Below are 12,361 nucleotides of genomic sequence, written 5' to 3' on the forward strand. Positions count from 1 at the left end.
TACTTGACGACCCATACACTTACAGTATTAAGTGACCAATATTTACATATTTGTGCATTTACACTTGCATATATTTAACACCATACATCATGAGTCCGTCAAGTTTTTGGCGTCGTTACCGGGGGAAAACGCTTAGTCAAGAGATTCTGGGAAAACTTATAGCTTAGAGCTTTAGCCACTTACTATTTTTGTATTTAATTCAGTTAATTCAGTTTATCAAGTGTTTCTATCTTTGCTACACAATACTATGAACATTTATCTTTTCATGGCAAGTATGAGAGGTCAGTTGGAAAGAGTACTGGCAGTACTTGATCAATGGATTGAACACCGTGTCATGCAAAAATTTGATGCACAATACATCAATGCAGTTGAGCAGTCCCCTTTGCTATGGGCAACATGAAGAGATAGTTTGGTAGGAAACACTCAATCAGTTCAATGGAAGGATCAGAGGAGAGAACATCGAGCGATGTCATAGAAGGCTCTATTGGAATTGACAATTTGTAGACAAAGAACATCAACAAGGTGGAAAACAGGATTTATGAAATCAAAGATGATGTCAGTGCGGATCATGCTTCCGATGAAGAAGGAAACACCACTGGGGCACATTAAACATGAATAGCAGACTCAAAACGTCCATTAAGGAAACCCTAAACTTGGAATTGAAGATACTACTAGGGCACTTGGAGTATGCCTTTTTGGGAGAATAATCAAAACTCTAAGTGATCATTATGCAGGTTTGGCCATTGCTTGGAAGATATCTGACATCAAGGGAATCAATCTATCCTTTTGCACCCACAAGATCTTGATTGAAGATGATTATAAACCCTCCGCTCTACCTTAACGATGACTGAATCCAAACATGAAGGAAGTGGTGAAGGAAGAGGTCATAAAACTTTTGGATGTAAGTATCATCTACTTGATTTCAAATAGGGTATGGGTGAGTCCAGTACAAGTGGTACCAAAGAAAGGAGGGATAACTGTAATTTCCAACGAAAAGAATGAGATTATACCCACCAGAACAGTCACAGGTTGGCGAGTGTGCATCGACTACAAAAAACTAAACGATGCCACCAGAAAGGACCATGTCCCTTTGCCATTTATAGATCAGATGCTAGAAAGGTTAGCAGGACACTCATACTATTGTTTCATGGATGGATTTTCAGGATATTTTCAGATCCCCATTGCTCTAGAAGATTAAGAGAAGACTTCATTTACATGCCTGTACAAAACTTTCACATATCACCGGATGCCCTTCAGATTATGCAATGTTCCGGCAACATTTCAGAGATGCATGCTGGTGATCTTTGAGGACATGATAGATAGCACGATGGAGGTTTTTATGGACGATATTTCCATATTTGTTAACTCCTTTGATGCTTGTTTTAGAAATCTAGAATTGGTGTTGGTAAGGTGTGAAGAGAATAATCTCATGATTAGTTGGGAGAAATGTCACTACATGGTTTTGGACGACATCGTATTAGGGCACAGAATTTCAAAGAAAGGGATTAAGGTGGATATGGCCAAGGTCTCTGCGATTGAGAAGCTTCCACCACCCACATCAGTCATGGTAATTCATAATTTTTTTGGGCCACGCTGGTTTTCATAGAAGATTCATTAAGGACTTCTCACTAATTGCCAGACCGTTGACCAAGCTCTTAGAGAAGGACCTCCATTTGACTTTATCCAGGACTGCACAACGGTATTTGAAACATTAAAAATAGACTAGTGCAAGATCCAATCAAGATTGCCCCATACTAGGACTTGTCGTTCGAGTTGATGTGCGATTCCAGTGATTTCGCAGTTGGGGTAGTACTGGGCCAGAGGAAGTACAAGCACTTTTACCCAATCTACTATGCAAGCAAGACCTTGAATGGTGCATAAGAAAATTACACAACCACGAAAAAGGAATTGCTAGCTGTAGTCTTCGCTTTTGATAAATTCTAACCATACCTGGTGCTCTCAAAAGTGGTGGTCTATACTGACCACTCCACCCTCAAATGGATTTTATTCTTGTAGGAATTTGATCTTGAAATCAAGGACAAGCAAGGAGTGAAGAACTTGGATGCAGATCATCTGTCTAAACTAGAGGATCCAGAGAAGGAATCACTAAGGGATAAAGACATTGATGACACATTCCCTGAGGAGTGTTTATACAGATTTGATACGATAAAAGACAAAGACCATCATTGGTTTGCTGACTTTGCCAACTATTTGGTTGTAAGCATCCTTCCCAAATGGTTCACTTATCAACAAAGGAAGAAATTATTCACTGACCTCAAACACTACATGTGGGAAGACCCATTCTTGTTTAGAATTTGTGCAGACCAAATCATCAAAAGATATGTACCGCTAGTCGAAGGATGGAAGATTCTTGGGCATTATCACTCAGGGCCAACTGGAGGGCATTTTAGTGCAAATAAAACAGCCGGCAAGGTCATAGAATTAGGTTTTTATTGGCCCATGATCTTCTAAAATGCGAACATGTATGTGCGAAATTGTGATAAATGCCAGCGGATAGGTAATTTTTCTCCCAAAGATGAAATGACTCAGAATTCTATTCTTATATGAGAAATCTTTAATGTATGGGGTATTGAATTTATGGGCCCATTTCCTACATCATTCGGTAACAAGTTTATCTTGGTTGTAGTCGATTACATCTCCAAATGTGTAGAAGTGCAAGTTCTCCCTTCAAATGATGCTAGAGTTGTTATTAAATTCTTAAAGAAACTATTCTCTAGATTTGGAACACTTAGGACAATATTAAGTGATAGGGGTACACATTTTTGTAATGACTAGCTTATGAAAACCTTGAGGGGGTACGGAGTTACACATAAACTAGCCACCCCTTATCATCCACAAACAAGTAGGCAAGTAGAGGTGTCTAATCCGCAACTAAAACAAATCTTGGAAAAGACTGTAGCTCATCATCGGAGGGATTGGTCGGGTAAATTAGATGATGCCTTGTGGGCATATAGAACCTTATTCAAAACACCCATAAGAATTTCACCTTACAAACTAGTATATAGGAAAGCCTGTCATCTTCCTATAGAACTTGAACACATAGTATATTACGTAATAAAGAGTTTAAATCTTGATATTCATCTTGAAGAAAGAAAGAGAAAGCTACAACTCCAAGAACTTGAAAAGTGGCAAATGACTGCCTACGAGAATGTGGAGATTTACAAAGAGCGCACCAAGAGATACCACAACCAATACCTCAGACTGGCAAGGAGTTTCGAGAAGGGGACCAAGTCCTCCTTTTTAATTCAAGACTGAGGTTGCTTCCTGGTAAGTTGAAATCAAGGTGGTCGGGACCATTCGTGGTAAAGCGAATTTTTGCCTATGGCGCTGTAGAGAAAACTCACCCTGAAGGAGGTACATTTAAGATATATGGTCATCGTTTAAAGTATTACTTTGGGGAAAGGAACTTGACCTCTCTGAGCCATGTTTAGGTAAGAACAAGTACGCTTATTCTTGTTAAATTTTTTGATTCCCACGTACGCATACTTTAGCTAAATGTCTTAGTCTATTTGTGCTTGATTGCAGCTTACCAACAACAAAACTTCAGCTGCAAGTAGGCTATCAACATACAATGCACATACTGCTTCAAGTATTCAGAATATAATTACACGTAAGCCACCCATGCCACTAGCCAGCTCTAACATCATCCACAAGGCAACTAAACCTGCAGGACATTCAATTCAACTAGGACAACAATCACTCCATCAACATAAGAGAAAAGTAGTCGAGCTATTAATGTATTTAGTACTAAAATGATAAGATAAACTTGAATGTACCCACATCCATGGTTTTTGTATTCATGTACTCTAGTACTACAATTTATATTGCAGTGTTGATGAGTCTGAGATTTTTTTTGTCAATTATTTGCATTTCCTTGTGATATTTTAATTTTTATTGCATGCTCATCTTCTTTTAATTTTCTTGTGATCTTCATAAATTAGGTAACAACATAAAGTACAACAATTGCAGAAATATGATTTGCTTAGAATTGATAAACCAATTAAAAGGAGGAAGACTTTTGTCAATTGTTCATCTTCTTTTAAGTTTCTTATGATTTTTTACATTTGGATAACAACATAAAGCACAACAATTGCAAACCATATTTAATGACAAAAAATGGAAAAGAACACATTGAACACATATCTTACAACAATTGCAGACCATGGTCACAAACATATAATGGTATAATTTCATAGATAGTACAACCATAGAAGACCATGAATGGAAAACAAAAAGATGGATGAAAGGAGATCGGGATAAGATTGGATGTGTCAATGCCGTGTCATCCCCCCTCCTCCTTTAAGCTCTTTCCTTAATATATGATCTTTTGGTTCCAAATAAAAAGAGGGATGAAAGGAGATTAGGATAAGCTTGGATGTTCTTCATGGATGGCCACGGTGTTGTTCTATTGATTTCTCTCCCTCTCTCACTTGATCTTGAGTTCCCACTGCTAAATTCAGCCTAGAAGAGAATTTTCTCTTTGTCCATTATTGTCAGCCGGGGTCACTGTGAAGAAGATGAGATTATGTCTCATTAGTCAAACTTAATTAGTGGCTTAAACTAACTTGATCTAGTTGGCACGGGAAAAAGAATTTTTTATGTGAAAGATCAGTTTTTCCCTGCCACATAAGCAAACATAGAAGGCAATGACGGCTTTTCCTTGATTTGCAAAAAACGGAAAACCACAAAGTACTTAATTGTTTAAAAAAACACACATGTCTTTATTTGCAAAAAACGAAAACCACATAGGTTTTTTTTGTAACTTTCCCCTATTATATAAAAAGATGATGGAGTTATTTGAATATCTAGTTTGAGTGAAAAAAAAACATAGGTAGGAGCAACCAATTACATAATTAAAAATAAGTAAATGAGAAAAAATGATACCCTTTTTGCGTATTAAACCGCAAGTGCATAGGTCATATGAAACAGTAAAGTGTATCCTAACGTAGGATAGTCGATTTACAAGTACTGGTGATCCTATTACTGGCTTATCCTCTCTTATCTAGTCAATAAATTTGAGTAAAGAGTTCTACTACATAACTAAGAAAATAAAAATCGAGAAATCAAGTGACTAATATGGTGAATCTGGACTGAAATCATAATGAGAGTATGGTACCTTTGATACTAATCCCCTTAAGACTACTTTGCAATTGATTTCCTATATTGACTTTATGTTGAGTGTTCTTTGACCATGGAGGCTCTTTAAATAGTGTGGGACCTTCCTCAAGGTAACCAAACCCTAATCCTATACAACGACACCAACCGCCCTATGATTGATTAATGCTTTATAAATCCAGCTATTAGGTTTAACTTTAATTCAGAGGCTTAAGGTGTGCTTGACTCATGCTCTCTAAATGTGGCATTTGAGGCTTGAATCTTCGCAATTTTGGATCTCTAGTAGTAAGCATGACTAAAGAGAAAGCCTATACTTTCTCAAGCACGACTGCGCTAATCAGCACTGGATAACCGTGCTTTAACTGTGCTCTTGATTTTCTCTCTTCCTATGTTATGTACGCTTGTGTAGAGGGGGGCATAGGCCGACTTCTGGCCCTGCCCGGTCTTCATAAACCTGCTGATTTAGTTGACCCGGCGAGCCGGGCGGTAACACGTAATTGGCCAGCATTGTAGCAGGCCCGGTTATGGGTTAGGGTATCCCAACTCGGCGATCCGGCAGGTTGACCAGCGGTATTGGACCAGTTTTTTTATTTTAAAAAAACAAATCAATTAACATACAACCCCCAAGATTCGAACCAAAGACCTCCTTTTCGCAATCAAACATCTTAACCATTCCACTAAATCTTTTTTTCTAATAAATTAAGAAAACCAAAAACCTAAAACCTAAAAACATATTTTTAAAAAGAATAACAAATTATTTTTCGTTTTCTTTTTAATCGATACATACCCCTTTATATCCCATTATTTAGCATTTAGTGTCAAGTTATTTACTTTAATTGTTTTTAGCAACTATTATAAAAATAAATAGGTATTACTCACCATTTTTGTGTGTTACTCAACATTATAACACATTGGTTTTATATGTATTACTCACCTCCGTTATTAATATTATTTTAAATGAATAGAAAAATATACTGTGAATGATGTGTAATAATATAACCATATAGTTAATTTAAAACTATAATCTTTTCTACACATTTTTGTGTATTTTTTAGGTGAAAATTTTAAAAGCTTGTGTATTTCTAAACATGTTATTAATTTAAAATCATAATATTCACTAAAATTTTGTTGAATAAATAATTAACTTAAAATTTTGTTAAATTAATCACAAAGTTTTCTCTCCAATGTAACTTACAAATTTTTTTATTTATCTTCATTAACCAGATATTTCAAAGAAAGAAATTTAAATTATGATATAAATATTGATTAAAAATCATTAATATTATAAATTTTTATTGATTTATCATTTTCATATTTAAGAATAACATGTATTTAACAAAATAAATTAAAAATTAAAAATTTAGTTATCATGATTTTTTAAAATTATCTTAAATATTTTTAATTTTAAAAATTATATTTGTTTTTTGGGTAAAAAATTCAACAATGTGTTTGTGAAGATTTGAACTCATGGCACTAAGGCTGGCAAAATGGGTTGGCATGTCATGTTTGTGTCGTGTTAACCTATAATTCTGACACGTTTACTCATGACACGGACACGACATGATTATTAAACGGGTCATTTTTCAGAACACGAACATGGCATGACACATTTATTTGTACCTATATCTTTGAAAGTAGATTTAATTATCTATTGATATCTAAAAGAAATATTTTAATTATTCGCATACTTTACACACAACTAATATTTTAATATAGAATTATCAAAAACACCTAAACATATTTTAACAAACTAACCAGAGTTGCTGCAAGTTTTTAAAGATGTTTTAATATTATTAACTTGGTTTAATAGAAGCATATATGAGTAATTTTGTGGATTTTTAAAAAAATCATATAAATCGTTAGGATAAAATAATTATTTCAAAATTCAGAGCTCAATCCAATAATAATAATAATAATAATAATAATAATAATAATAATAATAATAATAATAATAATAATAATAATAATGAACCTAGAAAATGAATATCAGAAAATCAAAATTTCCCACTAAGCAAATATTTTTCAAAGACTAAGATTCCCTAATGACTTGATTGAAACTTATAAGCTTCCCATGCAAAAACTCTATCTGATGACATGACAGACTCACAAGCTCCTTTCTTTTTAACAGCCTCACAAGCTCCTTTCTTTTTAACATTTGAATAAAATCCAAGGCACTACAACATCATCCAAAAATCAAACAAATTTTATATTCTTGATAATGATCAGCCCTTAAATTTCTAGATATATAAGACGTTCTAATAAGGGCTAGGATATTATGTCTGCAGACTGGCAACTAGGGAACCTTGTGAATGCTAGATGCTCTGATAAAGCTAAGAACTATGTGAAGAGTTATCACTTTGCCACTTTGTTGTTTGTTCCTATTTCAAAAAAGAGTATGCACTTCATTTCAAAAAAAGAGAAAAAGGTTATATAGAGTGAAAATAAACACACTAGTTGAGCATAATATACCAACCTAGCAACCTCCCATCATTCAAAATCACCTAGCACAAATAGTTTGGCAGACACATTGTCTTCTGCAACCTACTTCAACATTATCTTCAAACAAGGAACAAGTTACAAAAGATAAATAGAAGCAATGACAAGCATATACAAATTTTCAAAAAATGTTGATGTCCATGAGCATAAACATACAATAAAATTAGAATTAGGTAATTAACTCACATAACTCAAAATTAAATATCCAAATAAAACACAAATCATGAAATGATATGCCCACACTGAAAGTTGTGCACCATGTATATTTTTAAACATTGCAACTAAAACCAGTGCTTCATTTAAACACAAACAACATAATACTTACTGCTCAACATTGATAAGCCAAGCATCAACTTGTTTCAATAATTCTTCTTGCGCTTTCTTCTTCTTTAGTGCAAGAAATACCTTGTCTTTCCTCTTCTCTCGAATAAGATCTTTCACCACTTGCTTCTCAACTTCAATCACATTTTCAAGCTGAAAAACAAAACATGTTCAATAAATTGAAGCAAAATAACATGGAAAACTACAAAACTTTCTTCACAAAAACTTAGAATCGCCCATATCAATAACATCTGGTGTTTAAAAGCATTCTGAATACATCAAGACCAAAAATTTCTCTCAATTGGATCACAAAAGGTATGGATTCTCACAAATAATCAAAGTAGAAGATGATGGGCATCCTTCTCTATCATTGGCATTAAGCTCTATCATGGTTGCCAATTCTTCCACCTCATTTTGCAAAACATCTACAAAACAATAAATGGATAACAAAAAAATATATGTCAAAATTATATTGAAATAGCACAAAATTAAATAGAGCATACATAAAAATATAATACCTTTTAGTCCATATATCCAATCTCGAGTACAAACTAATGCTTCAACCACATCAGACTTCAACGCACTTCTATATTGGTCAAGAATCCTTCCTCTAGTACTAAATGTGCTTTTAGAAGCAGTAGTTGTGATAGAAATCATGAGAATATCACAAGCCATAGATGCAACACTAGGATATCTAAATTCATTCCCTTTCCAATATGTCAACACATCAAGTTCAACCTTCTTATCCAATCTAGGTTGATCAAAGTATAGCTCAAGTTCACATTTCTGCGGAGTAGTCTCATTACTAGTAGCAACATCAAATATCTTACAAAAAAAATTAAAAACAATTCAGATTTAAATAAATATAGTACCAAAAGAATATTAATAAATACCTTCATCAAATCTTCTGAAGTATTATCCAAGCAAGTTTCTAATGCATTATGAATTGTCGGAGCTAAACCAGTTGATCTGGATATCAATTGAGATACATCCACATAATGATCAAAAAGAGACTTAAGATCTCACCGCAATTCTTCCACCTTAGTTTTTCCCATCTCTACACCATATATCATTTTATAGCTCTAATCCACAAAATGAAACTTATATCGAGGATCCATAATTACAGCCATGGCTAGTAACTAATGGAAATCTTCCCAATATTTATTAAATTTTTTAACCATTACAGCAACCATAGAACTCATGTACTCATCAAAGCCATTCACCTCATCTTTTATTTTCAAGTAAGCAGTCACCGCTAAAGGAAAATACATGTTTTCAATTGGATACTTTGAACAAGAGAATAGATTGTTAATGGCATAAAAGAGAGCTAAAAATTTCTTAATTTTATCCACTCTCTCCCACTCATCTCTCAATGGGCAATGCTTGAAGTTTGAGTCACTCAATTCTAAATACATGAATGCACGATGATAATAAAGTGCACTTTCAAGTATGATGTAAGTTGAGTTCAATCTAATAGGAATATCTTACCTTAATCCTTATTTTGCTATCAAGAGAACTATGAAAGCAATACATTCAAGAAACTTTTGCTTCCCAACTTGAGAACCTTTCACATACTTAACACATTCACAAATTTTAGTGACGCAAGAATCTATGCATTTCAATCCATCTTGAACCACTAAATTCAGAATATGAGCCCAACAACGCATATCAAAATACTTTCCACCGCATACAAGTCCATTTTTGTTAAGTAACTGAGTTTTCAATAAACTAGCACAAGTATCATTTGCAGAAGCATTGTCTAATGTCAATGTGAAAACCCTTAAATCAATCCCCCAATCACATAGAAAATTATGAATCTTTTCAGATAACGATATCCCATTATGAGGAGATGGGATATAACAGAAGTTTAAAATTCGTTTACACAAAACCCAATCCTTATCAACAAAGTGAGTAGTCAAACAAATCCTTCCAGGTGACAACTCTAGCATACTTTTAATATTCTGTTTTCCCCTTTTAAACATATTAAGACAATCAGTATTACAAGTATTTCTAGTAACAATATGCAAATTAGGCTTCAAATATGTCAAAATAGTACCAATCAACAAATCTCCAAAGGTTTCAGCGTCAAACTTATTACCAGACAAATACAGCTTTCGCCGTTGGTGTTCTTTCCGATCTCTACGCATTTCACCGCTCCACCAGAAATTCCCTCTGCCCCTACCGTACTCCATCTTGTTAGTTTCCACCGCCTGGCCAGGGCTAATGAGTAATTGACCTAAATCACGGATATCTTTTCTAACATAATTGGAGATGTGTCACTACTTCATGTTTCCTATCCCATATTTTGAGTCAGCAAGATAAGTTATTCCACAGTGTTTTCATTTGCACCTCCTCTTTTTTATCTGGTTGCTCTAGTAGGATATCAAAATGGTTCCACATTATTGAAGTAAATTTTCTTTTACGAGCCACTCTTTTTTTTTTTTGTTATTGTTGCCTCTCCTGGAGAAGGCATTTCCTCCAAGTCGATTAAATCATTATCCTCAATATTTATGTGGGAACCATCAATTTCACCAGCATCTGGACTTGAAGACATACTTTCTACAAAATTAAAATAATTTAAAGACAAAAATTATAAGCTATTCAAGAATAATAATAATCAAGAATATAAAAACAAGAATTATAAAACCGATCTAAAAAGAAAGGAGGAAAAGAGACATAAGCCCTCAACATTCATTCAAATCAAAGCAAAACCGATCTAAAGATCTAACTGAAATGGCCTCACCCTTGTAGGGGGCACTGAGGTCTAGCAAATGTTTTGATCCTGGGTGATGTTGCAGTGCTTAGGGATTTCGAAGGTCTTGATTGATGTCAATGTTGAAGCTCTTAAGGAGATCCTGGTTGGTGAAGAGGGAGCAAAGGTAAGGTAGTTAATTCTTCACCACCTCCGTTAGCTGTTTGCAGCATGTCGCTGGTGGTGTGTCGATGCTGTTGAGGTATGCTGTATAGTGCACGAGCTTGGATATGCACTATATGGTCTAGCTCTACGTAGTGACCATCGCTGCCATCACTGCCGTGAGGAGCTCTATCGTCACGAAGCTCGCCACTGGGATTGAAAGAAGAAAGCTTGATGAAGGAAGAGCCGAACTGGTGGTGGAGAAAAGTTAACGTTCGAAGAAAAAAGAAAGGTTGGAGACTTGGAGTGGATTACTAGATTCTCATATGATTGAATCAAGGGTGGAGATGATTTTGGAGAAGGATCGAATGGCTGAAAGTAATCTAGCTCAAAAGTCAAAAGTTTATATTTGAAAGTAAGTTAATAATATTTATTTATATTAAATTATTTACAAAAATAAAATTAACATAGTCTAGGGCTGCAAAACTTGATGAGTTATAATGATCATTGAGTTTGTTTGTAATATTGAAAATTTATTATTAATTTAATAATTAGTTAAAATAATTTTTTCTAATAAATTTCATACATAAATGGAACCATGTAATTTTATTAGTTGATTTGATATTGTAATTATATAAATCATATATATAATAATTGCATCATATGATACACATGCATACTAAAAAAGGTTTAATCGTGTCACAAACGGGTGACACATTTATGACACAAATTCGTTTAACTTTGGCGCGTCATAAATGTGTTGACCAGTTTATGACATGAGCCCGTTTAACCCAAGCCCAAACTCTCCTAAGAAAGTGTCATTTCATGTCATGTAAACATGTCGTGTCAAAAATTGCCACCCCTACATGACATCAAAGGCATTCAACACTATTTTAACCAACTGAGCTAAAAGTTGTTAGTGGCGGTTTTTTAGTAAAATATATAAACAATAAATTACTCATATGACATGTAACTTTAGTCCCACATCGGCTAATCTTTAAAAACTAACATGATAACCTCTTATAAAAACGAGTCATATGTTCACAACTAGCCCAATTTTTTTTACATTTTATATTAGTTTTAATATTTTAAAATACCAATTTATTAAAATTAATAAAACCCGGCTGTCGGTTATGGGACGAGGCCCAGGCTGGGTACGAGTCACCCTTAGGTGTGACGCGGACGAGCCAGGTCTACTGGGCCAAACCGACCCTGCAGTTTAGAAGATGGGGCGGGCCGGTTTCGGGTCCTTCAAAAGCCGGCCCAAAACTGCTGAATCGGACCTGGCGGGCCTGGCTAACTAGCCCGCGCCCACCTCTACATCTGTGTTCTTGTCTGGAAATGTATATTTTGCTCATTTTGCTCCGATTCAATCTCATTATTGTCCTTTTTGACCAAGGTACCTAATATCTTGCTCAATGAGTACACAAAGTACCCAATAGAGCACTCAAAATATATATATATATATAAGCTAGAAGACAAACTAAGTGGATGTGTTTAATGTATGCAAAATGAGCAATTTATGTACTCATCATGAAAATTCTGGCTGAATAT

Source organism: Dioscorea cayenensis, chromosome 3 (genome assembly GCF_009730915.1).
Source record: "Dioscorea cayenensis subsp. rotundata cultivar TDr96_F1 chromosome 3, TDr96_F1_v2_PseudoChromosome.rev07_lg8_w22 25.fasta, whole genome shotgun sequence".
Classification (NCBI taxonomy): domain Eukaryota; kingdom Viridiplantae; phylum Streptophyta; class Magnoliopsida; order Dioscoreales; family Dioscoreaceae; genus Dioscorea; species Dioscorea cayenensis.